We start from the raw sequence: 13782 nt of genomic DNA, 5'->3' as shown, positions 1-13782 counted from the left end.
GGGAAAAAATGCTCCACTGCTGCTAAGGTGCCCCCACATCAGGAATGGCCATAACAAGAGTTCTAACATCAAGGGTTGTAAAGTAGAGACATCCAGGCACTGGGAAGTTTAGGCAGGAAACAGAAAGACCCAAGAATTGGTAAAATAGATAAGACAAGCTCTGACCAGTGAATTTATGCTGACCATCTGCACAAAGAAAGTCATAAATAAGTTACAATTTGGCATGAAAGATAAAATGTAAAAAGAGTTGAGCAGGGAGGAGAAAACATAAATGCTAGTGTGTGATTAGTTAAATTTATTACTTAGGGGTACAGAATAATGTGATAGCCATATAAAGGTTCTATAGCCATATAAATAAGAAAACAAAGAAAGAAGAAGTAGGACTGTTTAACACCGAGGATGGAGTGGAGGTTAAGAATAATTTAGGCATGGCCCAATATCTAAACAAATACTTTGCCTCAGTCTTTAACGAGGCTAATGAGGAGCTTTGGGATAATGGTAGGATGACAAATGGAAATGAGGATATGAAGGTAGATATTACCACATCCGCGGTCGAAGCAAAACTCGAACAGCTTAATGGGACTAAATCAGGGGGCCCAGATAATCTCCATCCAAGAATATTAAAGGAACTGGCCCATGAAATTGCAAGCCCGTTCGCAAGAATTTTTAATCAATCTGTAAACTCAGGGGTTGTATCGTATGACTGGAGAATTGCTAACATAGTTCCTATTTTTAAGAAAGGTAAAAAAAGCGATCCAGGTAACTACAGGCCTGTTAGTTTGACATCTGTAGTATGCGAGGTCTTGGAAAAAATTTTGAAGGAGAAAGTAGTTAAGGACATTGAGGTCAATAGTAATTGGGACAAAATAGAACATGGCTTTACAAAAGGTATATCATGTCAAACCAACCTGATCTCCTTCTTTGAGAAGGTAACAGATTTTTTAGACAAAGGGAATGCAGTGGATCTAATTTACCTCGATTTATTATCTAAATTGGAAAAGATGGTGTCAAGGTTCCTCCCCCACTCTGAACTCTAGGGTACAGATGTGGGGACCTGCATGAAAAACCTCCTAAGCTTATCTTTACCAGCTTAGGTCAAAACTTCCCCAAGGTACAAAATATTACACCCATTGTCCTTGGACTGGCCACTACCACCACCAAACTAATACTGGTTACTGGGGAAGAGCTGTTTGGACGCGTCCTTCCCCCCAAAATACTTCCCAAAACCTTGTACCCCACTTCCTGGACAAGGTTTGGTAAAAAGCCTCACCAATTTGCCTAGGTGACTACAGACCCAGACCCTTGGATCTTAAGAACAATGAACAATCCTCCCAACACTTGCACCCCCCCTTTCCTGGGAAATGTTGGAATAAAAGCCTCACCAATTTGCATAGGTGACCACAGACCCAAACCCTTGGATCTGAGAACAATGAAAAAGCATTCAGTGTTTTACAAGAAGACTTTTAATAAAAAATAGAAGTAAATAGAAATAAAGAAATCCCCCCCTGTAAAATCAGGATGGTAGATATCTTACAGGGTAATTAGATTAAAAAACATAGAGAACCCCTCTAGGCAAAACCTTAAGTTACAAAAAAGATACACAGACAGAAATAGTTATTCTATTCAGCACAATTCTTTTCTCAGCCATTTAAAGAAATCATAATCTAACACATACCTAGCTAGATTACTTACTAAAAGTTCTAAGGCTCCATTCCTGGTCTATCCCTGGCAGAAACCAGCATACAGACAGACACAGACCCTTTGTTTCTCTCCCTCCTCCCAGCTTTTGAAAGTATCTTGTCTCCTCATTGGTCATTTTGGTCAGGTGCCAACGAGGTTACCTTTAGCTTCTTAACCCTTTACAGGTGAGAGGAGCTTTCCCCTGGCCAGGAGGGATTTCAAAGGGGTTTACCCTTCCCTTTATATTTATGACAGATGGGAGTCAATATGAAAATTGAAAGGTGGATAAAGAACTGGTTAAAGGGGAGACTACAGCAGGTCACACTGAAAGGTGAACTGTCAGACTGGAAGGAGGTTACTAGTGGAGTTCCTCAGGGATCGGTTTTGGGACCAATCTTATTTAATCTTTTTATTACTGACTGTGACAGGGTCGGGCAAGAAGGCTACAGGAGAGTGATCCTATTGGGATCCACTACTAAAGGATCCCCCTCCCCAGCCTAAGAGGGTGATCCACAGGACCCAGACACCAAATAAATACGGGGGACAACTAATGAAATAACAGGGACAGGAGTGTGGTCAAAGGGTCAAACGAAGGGAATCGGACGGGGACACCGAGCAGAGAACCCCGGACAGTGCCCACTGCTCATCAAAAGCGTCAAGGCAGTCAGTGGACGCCGCCCAGATGAACTCTGCCCGGATACGTGAATGGACAGAGGATCGGAAATAGGCCCCACAGTCACAGGAGACTCCATCGGCCAACCTTCTCGCTCTGGCTTTATAGATGGCCATTTTAGCAAGGGCCAGGAGGAGGTTGACCAGGAGATCCCGTGACTTTGTGGAGCCAGATAGGGAGTGTATAAATAAGAAGGTGAGGGGAAAAGTGCAACCAAAACCATAATAAAATATTTGTGAGGAGCCGGAAAAGGGGCTGCAGCCTGGCACACTCCAAATATATGTGTGCCAGGGTTTCCCTCACGCTGCAAAAGGGGCAGGTTTCTGGGATGGGGTGAACTGCGCCAAGTACACACCCATGCTCACAGCTCCGTGAAGGAGCTGCCAACTGATATCCCCGGCTGGCCTCGGGACCAAGGTGGAATATAGGCTGGCCCACTGGGGCTCCTCACCTTCCAAAGATGGCAGGAGGTCCCGCCATTTTGTATCGGGGCGGGACACGAGGGTGAGGACGTGAAGGACGTGGAGCACGAGCGTGTATAGATGTTTCCTTGGCGCAGTCTGGAAACAAATCACGGTGAAGGGGTGGGGGGGGTCAGTTGGGTCCACGGAGCCCGATGAAAAGGTCCGGCGGGCCTGGAGTGGAGGATGGGCGGGACGTGCCCTCGCGCAGGACCCGGTCAAGATAAACCCGAGCAGTGGGCGGCAAAGCGGCCTTCACCTCCTGAAGTACGCACCGGGGAGTACGAGGTCTGGAGAGCCCCATGCGCTGAGCGTGTCAGGGGATCCAGCCAGTTTCCCCGGTCATAGTCCAGGAGGTCTACGACTCTTGTGACTTCTGCCAGGACCAACCTCTGGCGCACCGAGGGGGACTCCTCCACCTGCACGCGGAGTTGGGGGTTGTGTAGCAGGAGCTCTGCGAGGAGATCTGCCCCCTCGGTGGCCGCCATGGACCTGGTTGTTGAAAACAGTTTCCAGGTCCAGAGGAGGTCCTGGTAGAAGACAGGCAGCCCAGAGAGGTCTTGCGGAAGACCTCTTGGATGGAGATAAAGGAACTGCCGGTCGTATCAGAGCCCTCGGAAACGGCGCAGGAAGGCGTGCGCCAGTATGCTCCACACCAGACTACCTGCATCATAAAGGAGCCTCTGCGGGTCCTGGAGGCGGAAGACATGGACCTGAGTGTGCAGACACTTCAGGCCCTGCCCTCCCTCCTCTAGGGGTAAATGGAGAACCCCTGCACGGGCCCAGTGCAGTTCTGACCAAAATAACTCCAGAATCGATGTCCTGAGGTTGGCCAGGAAACCCGGGGCCGGGACCAGGGTGTTGATCCGGTACCAGAGCATGGACAGGACTAGTTGATTAATCACCAGCACTCTCCCTCGAAGGGAGAGGCACCGGAGTAGTCCTGTCCATTTCCGGAGCCGCTCTATCACTCCGCCCTCTAAATTGTGCCAGTTCTCTGGCAGAGAGGGATGCGTGGCAGAAAGGTAAATGCTGAGCTAGAGCAGCGGACCCGTGCTCCACCGGATGGCCTGAAGCGCGGGTGGGAGGGAGCTCACCTGCCACCCGTCCCCTATCACCAAGCCAGAGCTCTTGACCCAGTTGACCTGGGCAGAGGAGGCTGCTGAATAGATGGCCTGGCAAGCCTCCACCCGCGCCAAGTCGCCGGGTCCTGGACCACGAGGAGCACGTCATCAGTGTACGCCAACAGGACCAGCCACAGCTCTGTCTCCTGCATCCCCAACCCCGTCAACCTCCTGCAGAGGAGACAGAGGAAGGGCTCGATCGCCAGAGCATACAGCTGGCCCGAGAGGGGGCACCCTTGCTGTACTCCTCGGCCGAAGCTGACCGGTTCGGTCAGGGTCCAGTTGAGCCTGACCAGACACTCTGCGGAGGTGTACAGCACCCAGAGAAAACCCATAAACTGGGGTCCGAAGTCAAATGCTTGTAGAGTGCTTAGGAGGTATCCGTGGTCCACCCTGTCGAACGCCTTCTCCTGATCCAAGGACAGGAGGGCAAACGACCGACCATCCCTACACCCGAGTTCGAAAAAGTCCCGGACCAGATATAGGTTGTCAAAGATGCTGTGGCTCGGGATGGTGTAGGTCTGGTCTGGGTGGACCATGTCCGCCAGATGGACCCTAGCCGCAGCGAGATTGCTTTTGCCACGACTTTATAGTCCGTGCTGAGGAGCGAGAAGGGACGCCAATTTCGTAAATTGCGGAGGTCCCCCTTCTTTGGCAATAAGGCGAGCACAGCTCGCCTGCACGAAAGAGGGAGGACCCTGCTCTGCAAAGACTCGGCCCAGACAGTGACTGGGCAAGGGGCGGACCCCTGACGTGGCATCTGATGACCCCATGTGGCCCCCCTCAAACTCTGGCTCAATTGGGGGTGGCGGAGGGAAGATAGCAGCCCCTGGTGAGTCGGGACAGGGAAATACAGAGGCCGCTCCCTGGGGGCTATCCTCTGGGAGTGAGGAGATGATGGCCCCGGGGCGGCAATGGTATCAGGGGAAGTGGAGGGGACAGGGACAGGGTTGGCATCAGGAGCAGGGCAGGGATCTAGAGTAGGAGCAGGGCAGGGATCGGGAGCAGAGTCAGGGAGAGGGGCAAAGGCAGGATCCTGGGTCCCAGTAGCTAGGCCGCTGGGAAATGGCCCCTCTATGTCAAGCTCAGGAATCTGGGGGGTGGGGAAGGGAGCCCTCTGTGATGCCGGGCTCTGGCTCCATGGCCGGCGTAGTAGCCACAGCATTGAAAGGTGGACAGCCTTCAGTGGGGCTCGGGTCCCAGCTGCATGGCACCAGCCGTTGCCTCAGTAGGCTCGACGGCCGTCAACAGGGTGCCACCCGTGGCCGGGCAAATGGAGGAGCCCAGGGAACCCTCGGAGGTGGAAGCAGAAACAGCGGTTAGGGGGAAGGAGCATGGAGAAGGGGGGCAGGGTGAGATTGCTCAGATCGAGGCCCGCTGGCAGAGGGTCGTCCTCCCCCTGGGTGAGCGGGGTAAGACCCAGGGCCTCGATCTCCTCGTAGATGGAAAGGAGCTCTCCTTCCACCACCCTGGAGTTCTCCCCACCAGAGCCTGAAGCAACGCTCGCCCTGGGGCTCACAGGGGCTCCGGATGGTAACGGGGCTGGAGGGGCTCTATCGGGGGCCTTGGAGGGAAGGGACTCCAATGGAGGGATAGTACTGCCCTCCCGTGCTGCCACGTCTTCCCCAGCCAGTACCGGTGGATGGAACGCACCCACGGGCAAGGCAGAAGGCTCAGCATCGGTGCCCCCCTTTCTTGTCTTCTGGGGGGCTTCCACATTGGTGGAAAGGAGCGGAGCTCGAGCCTTCCGCTTGCCCCGCTTCCCCTGGACTAGGACCCAGCCCTCCATGGCATCATCCAGGGGTCGGCTAACGGGAGTCGGGTCGGGGGCAGGGGCGATGGTTCAGGGACTGTGGGAGGCAGAGGTGGGGTGGCATGAGGGAGGGAAGATTCCCCCTGGGGCGGGCCCTCTCCCATGCTTGGTGGTATCCCTGCCATACCCTTCTCTAGGGGCCCTGCCAGATTGCAGGCAGAAGAGGCGGGGCTCTCCCGCTCGTCTGGGCGCGCTGCAGGAAGTACCCCTTGGGCGCGAGCGGGAGCGCTGGTGGACTGAGGAGGAGGAGGAGGGGTGGCTCTGGGCGCCGGGCAGTCAGGGGCACTGGCGATGACGGGGCCGGCGCCCTGCCAGGTCTCGGGGGTCCCAGACACCCCCCCTTGCCAGGCCAGGGGGCAGTCCCTCCGGACGTGCCCCATCACCCGGCAGAGGTAGCACCGGGCCTCCCCTGTGGAATAATGCAGCCGGTAATGGGCCCCCTAGTAGGGGACCAGGAAGGACCCCTCGAGTGCCTCTCTGTCACGCGCCGCCAGCAGCATTTGAAGCTGCGTTTGCCGACGGAACAAGAGGACGTGATGGAGGGCAGGGTCTTTGCAGCCCAGCGGAAGAGGGCTGCTAATGGAGATGGGTTTCCCCAGGGTGGAGAGGGCGGGTACCAGGGTAGCATTGGGAAGAAAGGGAGGGACAGAGGTCAGGACCAGGTGGACGCCCAGGTCCTCTAGTGGCTCCAGGGGGACGAACACCCCCCCACCACTGCCAGGCCCTTCTCCACCGCCTCCTGGGCGGCGGCCTCCGATGCTAAGAAGAAGACCATCTTGCCATACATTTTGGAGGCCGCCACAATGGCCGTTGGCCCCACCACCCTCGCCAATGCCCGCATGTAGGTCTCCACGTGGGGTGAGGTGGGCACCAGGAGGCAACGGACGCTGTGCTTCCTGGTCATGGTGGGGAAGGGGCCCCGGCCGCTACAGATGATAGTGGAGGCAGTGGGCGGGAGAGATGATATAGCAGCAAGCAGGGGGGCTGCCGCCACCTGGGCGTACGCCCTGGGGGCCGGGGGAGGGACACCCGCAGAGCTGGTGTAGGGAACAGCGGGGAGGGACGCCGCGGCCGGTGGTAGGTCCGTGGCAGTGGGGGTAGCCCCTGCCATGGGGGGCCTGGTCTTTTTAGCGGGGCCCTTCTCCTTCTTCTTACCCTGGCCCTTCCCGCCGGCTGGTGGGGCTCCCCCAGAATCTGAGGGGGTGAGGGACATGGCAGCAGCAGAGGTCATCCCAGTGCCCGCCGCTGCTGGCGCCCCAGCGGGGGCAGTGGCAGGTGGTTCGGCAGCGGAGGTAGAGGCTTGGGGGGGTGATGGAGGGGAAGGCAGGAGAGGGGCTGCTGGAGGGGCCCCAGCCGTCTCATCCCCTGCCATCATGAGCAGGGAGGGAAGGGGAGACACCAGAAGGAAGATCCTGTGGTGAGGATAAAGAAGGTGTTGGGAGGAGGCCAGGGGGAAGTAGCCCAGGGAGTCGTAGCTGTCACGCAGCTGTTACAGGAGCCACTGTAGACAGCTGAAATCCACAGGGCCCTGGGCTGGAACCCGGAGTACAGGGCGGGCCTGGGTTCCCCCGATCCCTCCATCCCCCTTACTCCCTATTTGATAACGGAGGAGTTGAACTGGACTGTGGGTTCCACCAGAAGGGCAGGTCTCTGGCCTGTTCCCCAATCCACTAGGTGGATCAGCAGAGACTGAGGGGATTGTCTTTCTTCCTTTCCCCATGCTGGCCAGTGATGAGGCTAACTGAATGAACGGCGGATTTGAGCCACGAAAGTGGCCAAACTGAGGGCTGCCATGAACCTCAGAGGCAAGAAAATCCGCCAATAAGTGCAGACCCACCAAGGCAGAGGAGGAACTTTGTCACATGACCTTGGCACAAAAAACTGGAATGTGCTAATAAAGTTTGCGGATAACACAAAACTGGGAGGTATTGCCAATACAGAGAAGGACTGGGATATCATACAGAAAGATCTGGATGACCTTGTAAACTGGAGTAATAGTAATAGGATGAAATTTAATAGTGAAAAGTGCAAGGTCATGCATTTAGGGATTAATAACAAGAATTTCTGTTATAAACTAGGGACATATTACTTGGAAGTTACAGCGGAGGAGAAGGAACTCGGAGTAGTGGTTGATCACAGGATGACTATGAGCCGCCAATGTGATATGGCCGTGAAAAAAGCTAATGCGGTCTTGGGATGCATCATACAAGGTATTTCCAGTAGAGATAAGGAGGTGTTAGTACCGTTATACAAAGCACTGGTGAGATCTCATCTGGAATATTGTGTGCAGTTCTGGTCTCCCATGTTTAAGAAAGAAGAATTCAAACTGGAACAGGTACAGAGAAGGGCTACTAGGATGATCCAAGGAATGGAAAACCTGTCTTATGAAAGGAGACTCAAGGAGCTTGGCTTGTTTAGCCTAACTAAAAGAAGGTTGACGAGAGATATGATTGCTGTCTATAAATATATCAGAGGGATAAATACCATGGAGGGAGAAGAATTATTTAAGGTCAGTACCAATGTGGACACAAGAACAAATGGATATAAACTGGCCATCAGGAAGTTTAGACTTGAAATTAGATGAAGGTTTCTAACCGTCAGAGGAGTGAACTTCTGGAACAACCTTCCAAGGGAAGAAGTGGGGGCAAAAGACATATCTGGCTTCAAGACTAAGCTTGATAAGTTTATAGAAGGTATGATATGATGCGATAGCCTAATTTTGCAATTAATTGATCTTCAAATATTAGCGGTAGATATGCCCAATGGCATGTGATGGGATGTTAGATGGGGTGGGATCCGCGTTACTACAGAGAATTCTTTCTTGGGTGTCTGGCTGGTGAGTCTTGCCCACATGCTCAGGGTTTAGCTGATAGCCATATTTGGGGTCGGGAAGGAATTTTCCTCCAGGGCAGATTGTCAGAGGCCCTGGAGGTTTTTCGCCTTCCTCTGTAGCATGGGGCACAGGTCACTTGCTGGAGGATGCTCTGCACCTTGAAGTCTTTAAATCACGACTTGAGGACTTCAGTAGTTCAGACATAAGTTAGGGGTTTGTTACAGGAGTTGGTGGGTGAGACTCTGTGGCCTGCGTTGTGCAGGAGTTCAGACTAGACGATCATAATGGTCCCTTTTGACCTTAAAATCTATGATTCTATGATATATTTAGTGAAGTTAAAGAAGGTAGCTAGTTTTACCTATATAATGTAAAAAACTAGTGCTCTTTGGGAACCATCTCCAGACTGGAATTTAACATCAAGCTGCTAGAACTCTGACCCCTCTGCATGACCAAGAGGTGCAGAGGCATTGCTGGAAACCCCCAGATGTGAGGATCCTGACTGGCCATCAGGTGAATTTGGTCTGTATATTGGGAATGGAGAGCATAAGAGATTTGCTTGGTATATGTAGTCTGTGTGTGTTGCTAATAAATAGATGTTTCGAGCACAGCTGTGTAAGGCTCTCTCCCTGGGAAAAGGTTCTGCAGACCTGTAGAGCCCTAAATCCCATGGGAAAGGGCAGGTACCTAAATTGACCGGGTCACGCCTTGAGCCTTGGTAGGGTATAGGCTCTAGATTTTTGCAGGTAACCCTACCATACACAGGTGTTCCAAATTAATATTACAATAACTAAATAAAAGTCTGTTTACTGTCATGAATAGCTGCTGTAATTACACTAGCAAAGGCTGTTAATCTTCCTGTTGCAGGTCATAAATTAATCATCAGCCCAGATAAAGAAGAAATTTGCACTAGTGATATAGTAGTGGAGTACTGCATCTGGAATATTGCCTCATATGGGTTTACACGGTGTTCTTCTGAAGCCTCTGGCATTGGCCCTGTAAGTGACAGGATATTAGGCTGGATGGATCATTGTTTAGCTCAGTATAGCAACTTATTTCCTGTGACATCACTTGCACAATTAAAAGTAGCCCCTTCACAAGTGACGATGTTTTGCCTGCCAATCAGGATGTTCTTCTGGACAATGCACCTGCCAGGAGTGCCACTTCAGAAAGTCCAGTAGATCAGATAATTCCATTATCTACCTTGTCCATGGATTTGTTGATTTTTTTGAGCTGGGTAAGTCTATATTTAGTGTTTAGATTCCTTTATCTCCAAAATCCTGCCTCACAAAATTAAGGGCTGCATTCACTTAAAAAATACATAGAGCTCTGGTACTCTCAAGAAGCTCTCAAAGGCCGTGAAAGCCAAATGTATTATTATGATAAGTTTGTTTCTGATTAATTAACTAGAAAATTGTCTTCTCCAATTTGTCCACAGAAATCTGCAGTGTTAACTGCAACTGTGTTTTAGCCTCTGAATGAGCAACAGGGTTCACTGGAATACCAGTGGGAATGGAAGGAAAGACGTTTCCTAGTTTTGAATGCAGAATAATTCAAAGTAAACTAAAACTAAATAGTACCAAAAGACTGAAGTAATTAAGCACTCAAAAATAAAAATAATTCCTGAAGTTTCTTTTCCTATAAAAACACAAGAAGGTATAACAATCCATTCCTAACTGGATAATTTCTAAGTTTCATTAAACTGGATACAGAATGCTCATATTTGCAAAATGCATAAAATATACTTAAGTGTGTACATCAGAGAACAGCGTCAATTCTTTTAAATACCGCATGAAAACTCTTCTGGTTCATTTTTGCCTACCACACAAAGAAGATTCCTTGATTATTTCAAAATATTACTGAGGTGTCAGCTCTACCCTTGGCTGAATGAAAGAATAGTAAAGTAACAGCCTGCATCAAAAAGTCTTTTCTATTTTTTTTTAGTATATTACACAGCCAAGAGCTAGAGCTTAACTAAAACAACAGATCATGGTAACAAAGCTCTGATATACTAGGAGCTTAAAAAAGAAAAGAAAAAAAAAAAGAAGTGATACTGAATCTTTACTAGACACGCTGCTGGCAGAGGAAATTAAAAAAAGCGGGGGGGGGCATATTGTCAGCACACCTATAGCCTTGAAACAGACTTGCTCAGCTTCTGCTCACTCTCAGTAGGTACATTTTCATCTTGTGTGTTTAATCAGTCCCAGTCGTGTCAAAATGAGACTGACTAGATTTCTATTATGAAGTCCTGAAAGTAGAGTTCATTGTCATTTAGGAAACTTTCATTCTATAGCTCTCTTTTCAGGGGCTTAGGTTCTCTCACTTTTGGGGTGGATTTTTTTTACATTTGCTCTCAAGTGATTTTTTTTTTTTAACTTTAATAAAAATTCATGTTTGACACATACACTAAAGAACCAGTTATAATAGATTGAAATATTGCACATTTCACAGTACATAATTTTCCTTATTGACACACCAGGTGTAGATCTCCTGGAAGCCAACATATTGAAACAATAAAAGACTGCTCTGGTCCTTCTCCATACATTGACTATCCTTGCATAATCTTCCTCCAAATTACTGCTTGTTTATTCAAATATGCATGTCAAGGTTCCTCCCCCACTCTGAACTCTAGGGTACAGATGTGGGGACCTGCATGAAAAACCTCCTAAGCTTATCTTTACCAGCTTAGGTCAAAACTTCCCCAAGGTACAAAATATTACACCCATTGTCCTTGGACTGGCCGCTACCACCACCAAACTAATACTGGTTACTGGGGAAGAGCTGTTTGGACGCGTCCTTCCCCCCAAAATACTTCCCAAAACCTTGTACCCCACTTCCTGGACAAGGTTTGGTAAAAAGCCTCACCAATTTGCCTAGGTGACTACAGACCCAGACCCTTGGATCTTAAGAACAATGAACAATCCTCCCAACACTTGCACCCCCCCTTTCCTGGGAAATGTTGGAATAAAAGCCTCACCAATTTGCATAGGTGACCACAGACCCAAACCCTTGGATCTGAGAACAATGAAAAAGCATTCAGTTTTTTACAAGAAGACTTCTAATAAAAAAATAGAAGTAAATAGAAATAAAGAAATCCCCCCTGTAAAATCAGGATGGTAGATATCTTACAGGGTAATTAGATTCAAAAACATAGAGAACCCCTCTAGGCAAAACCTTAAGTTACAAAAAAGATACACAGACAGAAATAGTTATTCTATTCAGCACAATTCTTTTCTCAGCCATTTAAAGAAATCATAATCTAACACATACCTAGCTAGATTACTTACTAAAAGTTCTAAGACTCCATTCCTGTTCTGTCCCTGGCAAGAGCAGCATACAGACAGACACAGACCCTTTGTTTCTCTCCCTCCTCCCAGCTTTTGAAAGTATCTTGTCTCCTCATTGGTCATTTTGGTCAGGTGCCAGCGAGGTTACCTTTAGCTTCTTAACCCTTTACAGGTGAGAGGAGCTTTCCCCTGGCCAGGAGGGATTTCAAAGGGGTTTACCCTTCCCTTTATATTTATGACAATGCAGAAAACGATTGAAGTTAGAAAAGGAAAAGACATTAGGTCACCTATTCTATCTCCTTGATAATGCAAATATATTTTGTACTGTTTTGTTACCCCCAAACTAGTTTAAAATTCCCAAATGATTGGGCATCCACCATTTCCCTTGAGACACTGTTCTACAGCCTAAAAGATCTCTGTCAGAACAATATTGATGAAGATTAAAATTACCTTCAGACCTGAGTATTACTTCTGTATATCTTTGCTACAAACATTTCTTTACGTGTTTAAAAAAAATTGCTGTAGGTTGAAACTTGGTATAGAAGCCCTCAGTTCAGAAGTGAAATTTGTTTTTCAGATCTGCATAACTAGGGGACTGGTAATGAGACAAGAGTCTTCCCCTTTTTAGTCCCCAGTTCAAATCTCACTCCAAGTCAGCAATTCCAGATGGCTGTGCAGCAGGGAATGTGAAATGAATTGATGAACACAGCTATTCACATCACCAGAACTATCAGAATTGGCCTTAATTGGCAGAGTCTGGCACTCTCAGAAGAAAGGCCATCTAACTGCAGGATGGGATCTTTTGATTATAAGTGTCTTGGTTCAGAAATCATGAGTAAAGCCCCAAAATCATGAGATTGTCTTACGAATAATGCAGTTTATAAAAATAATACATTTTGGATTTTTTATTTGCCTTCTGGTTTTTAAAACTTTAGGCTCATTTTCACACTTTTGTTTGAGAGAGCTATAAAACTAAAAAAACAAAACAAAAAACAGATTCTCATGTATTCACATGACTCCAAGATCCAGAGCTTTAAAGAAAGCCACCAAATATCACAAGACTTGTGATAAAATTGCAAGAGTTGGCAAGCTCTTGGGGGCAGGGTTCATATCTTCATACATGTCTGTGAAGAACCTAGTACTTTGCCGGCTCTGTTTATTAACAAACATAATTCCCCTTCTGGTCTCCAGCCACTCACAAGTGGTTAAAGCAAGGGTGAAGGCACATTTTAAGTTGGGAAGCTTGCACTGTCACTACACATTCTATTTTGGGAACAGAAGATTTACAGAAAGAGATGAACGGCTGACTATGTTCCCTGGCTTATCCCATTGGAGGATTTATGCCCTATAGTTCATTTTCATTCACTCTAGTTTTAAGATTTTGCTAGCAATGGGACTGGCACCACTTCACTAAAGAGATTGTGACACAGTCTCAGAGCTCAGCACTAAGGTTTGCCTGATATTTGGTCTAATTCCCCATTACTTAGTTTCATACCCTTATTCCTAATTTTTCTTCCTTATACTGCCCTGAACAACTTTCCTCCTACTTATCCATCTACAGGGCTGTCATATTGGTATAATTTATTTACAAGCACTAACCTTTTAAAGAAAAACAATCTTTTTGCACTTTTGCAAATGTTAAATAAGTCTGTCAATTTCAGAAACACAGAGCTTGCAAAAAACCCTGCATGATTTTGTTTTAAAAAACAAGTGGAGTTAACTAATAGTATAGTTTAACTGGAATCAGAAACATTTTAAAACATTGAATTGACTCTGATGTTTAACTTTGCAAAGTGATCAGTGTATATTACTATCAGCTTATCTTAAAAATGTCTTTTTGACCAACTGGTTGAGATACTCAACCCTTTTATTTTAAATGTCTTTAATAAAAAAAAAGTTTGGGTCATTAGGACA

The 13782-nt window shown here is 48.1% G+C and overlaps 1 long non-coding RNA gene across 1 annotated transcript in view; it reads left to right on the top strand.

The window, feature by feature from the left end:
* LOC311520279 overlaps positions 1-13782 on the top strand; it is a 48396-nt gene that overhangs the window by 5573 nt on the left and 29041 nt on the right. The window lies entirely within an intron of this gene.

The sequence above is a fragment of the Lepidochelys olivacea genome (genome assembly GCF_965140295.1).
Source record: "Lepidochelys olivacea isolate rLepOli2 genome assembly, chromosome: 4".
NCBI lineage: Eukaryota > Metazoa > Chordata > Testudines > Cheloniidae > Lepidochelys > Lepidochelys olivacea.
This window is presented reverse-complemented; position numbering and strand designations above follow the sequence as displayed.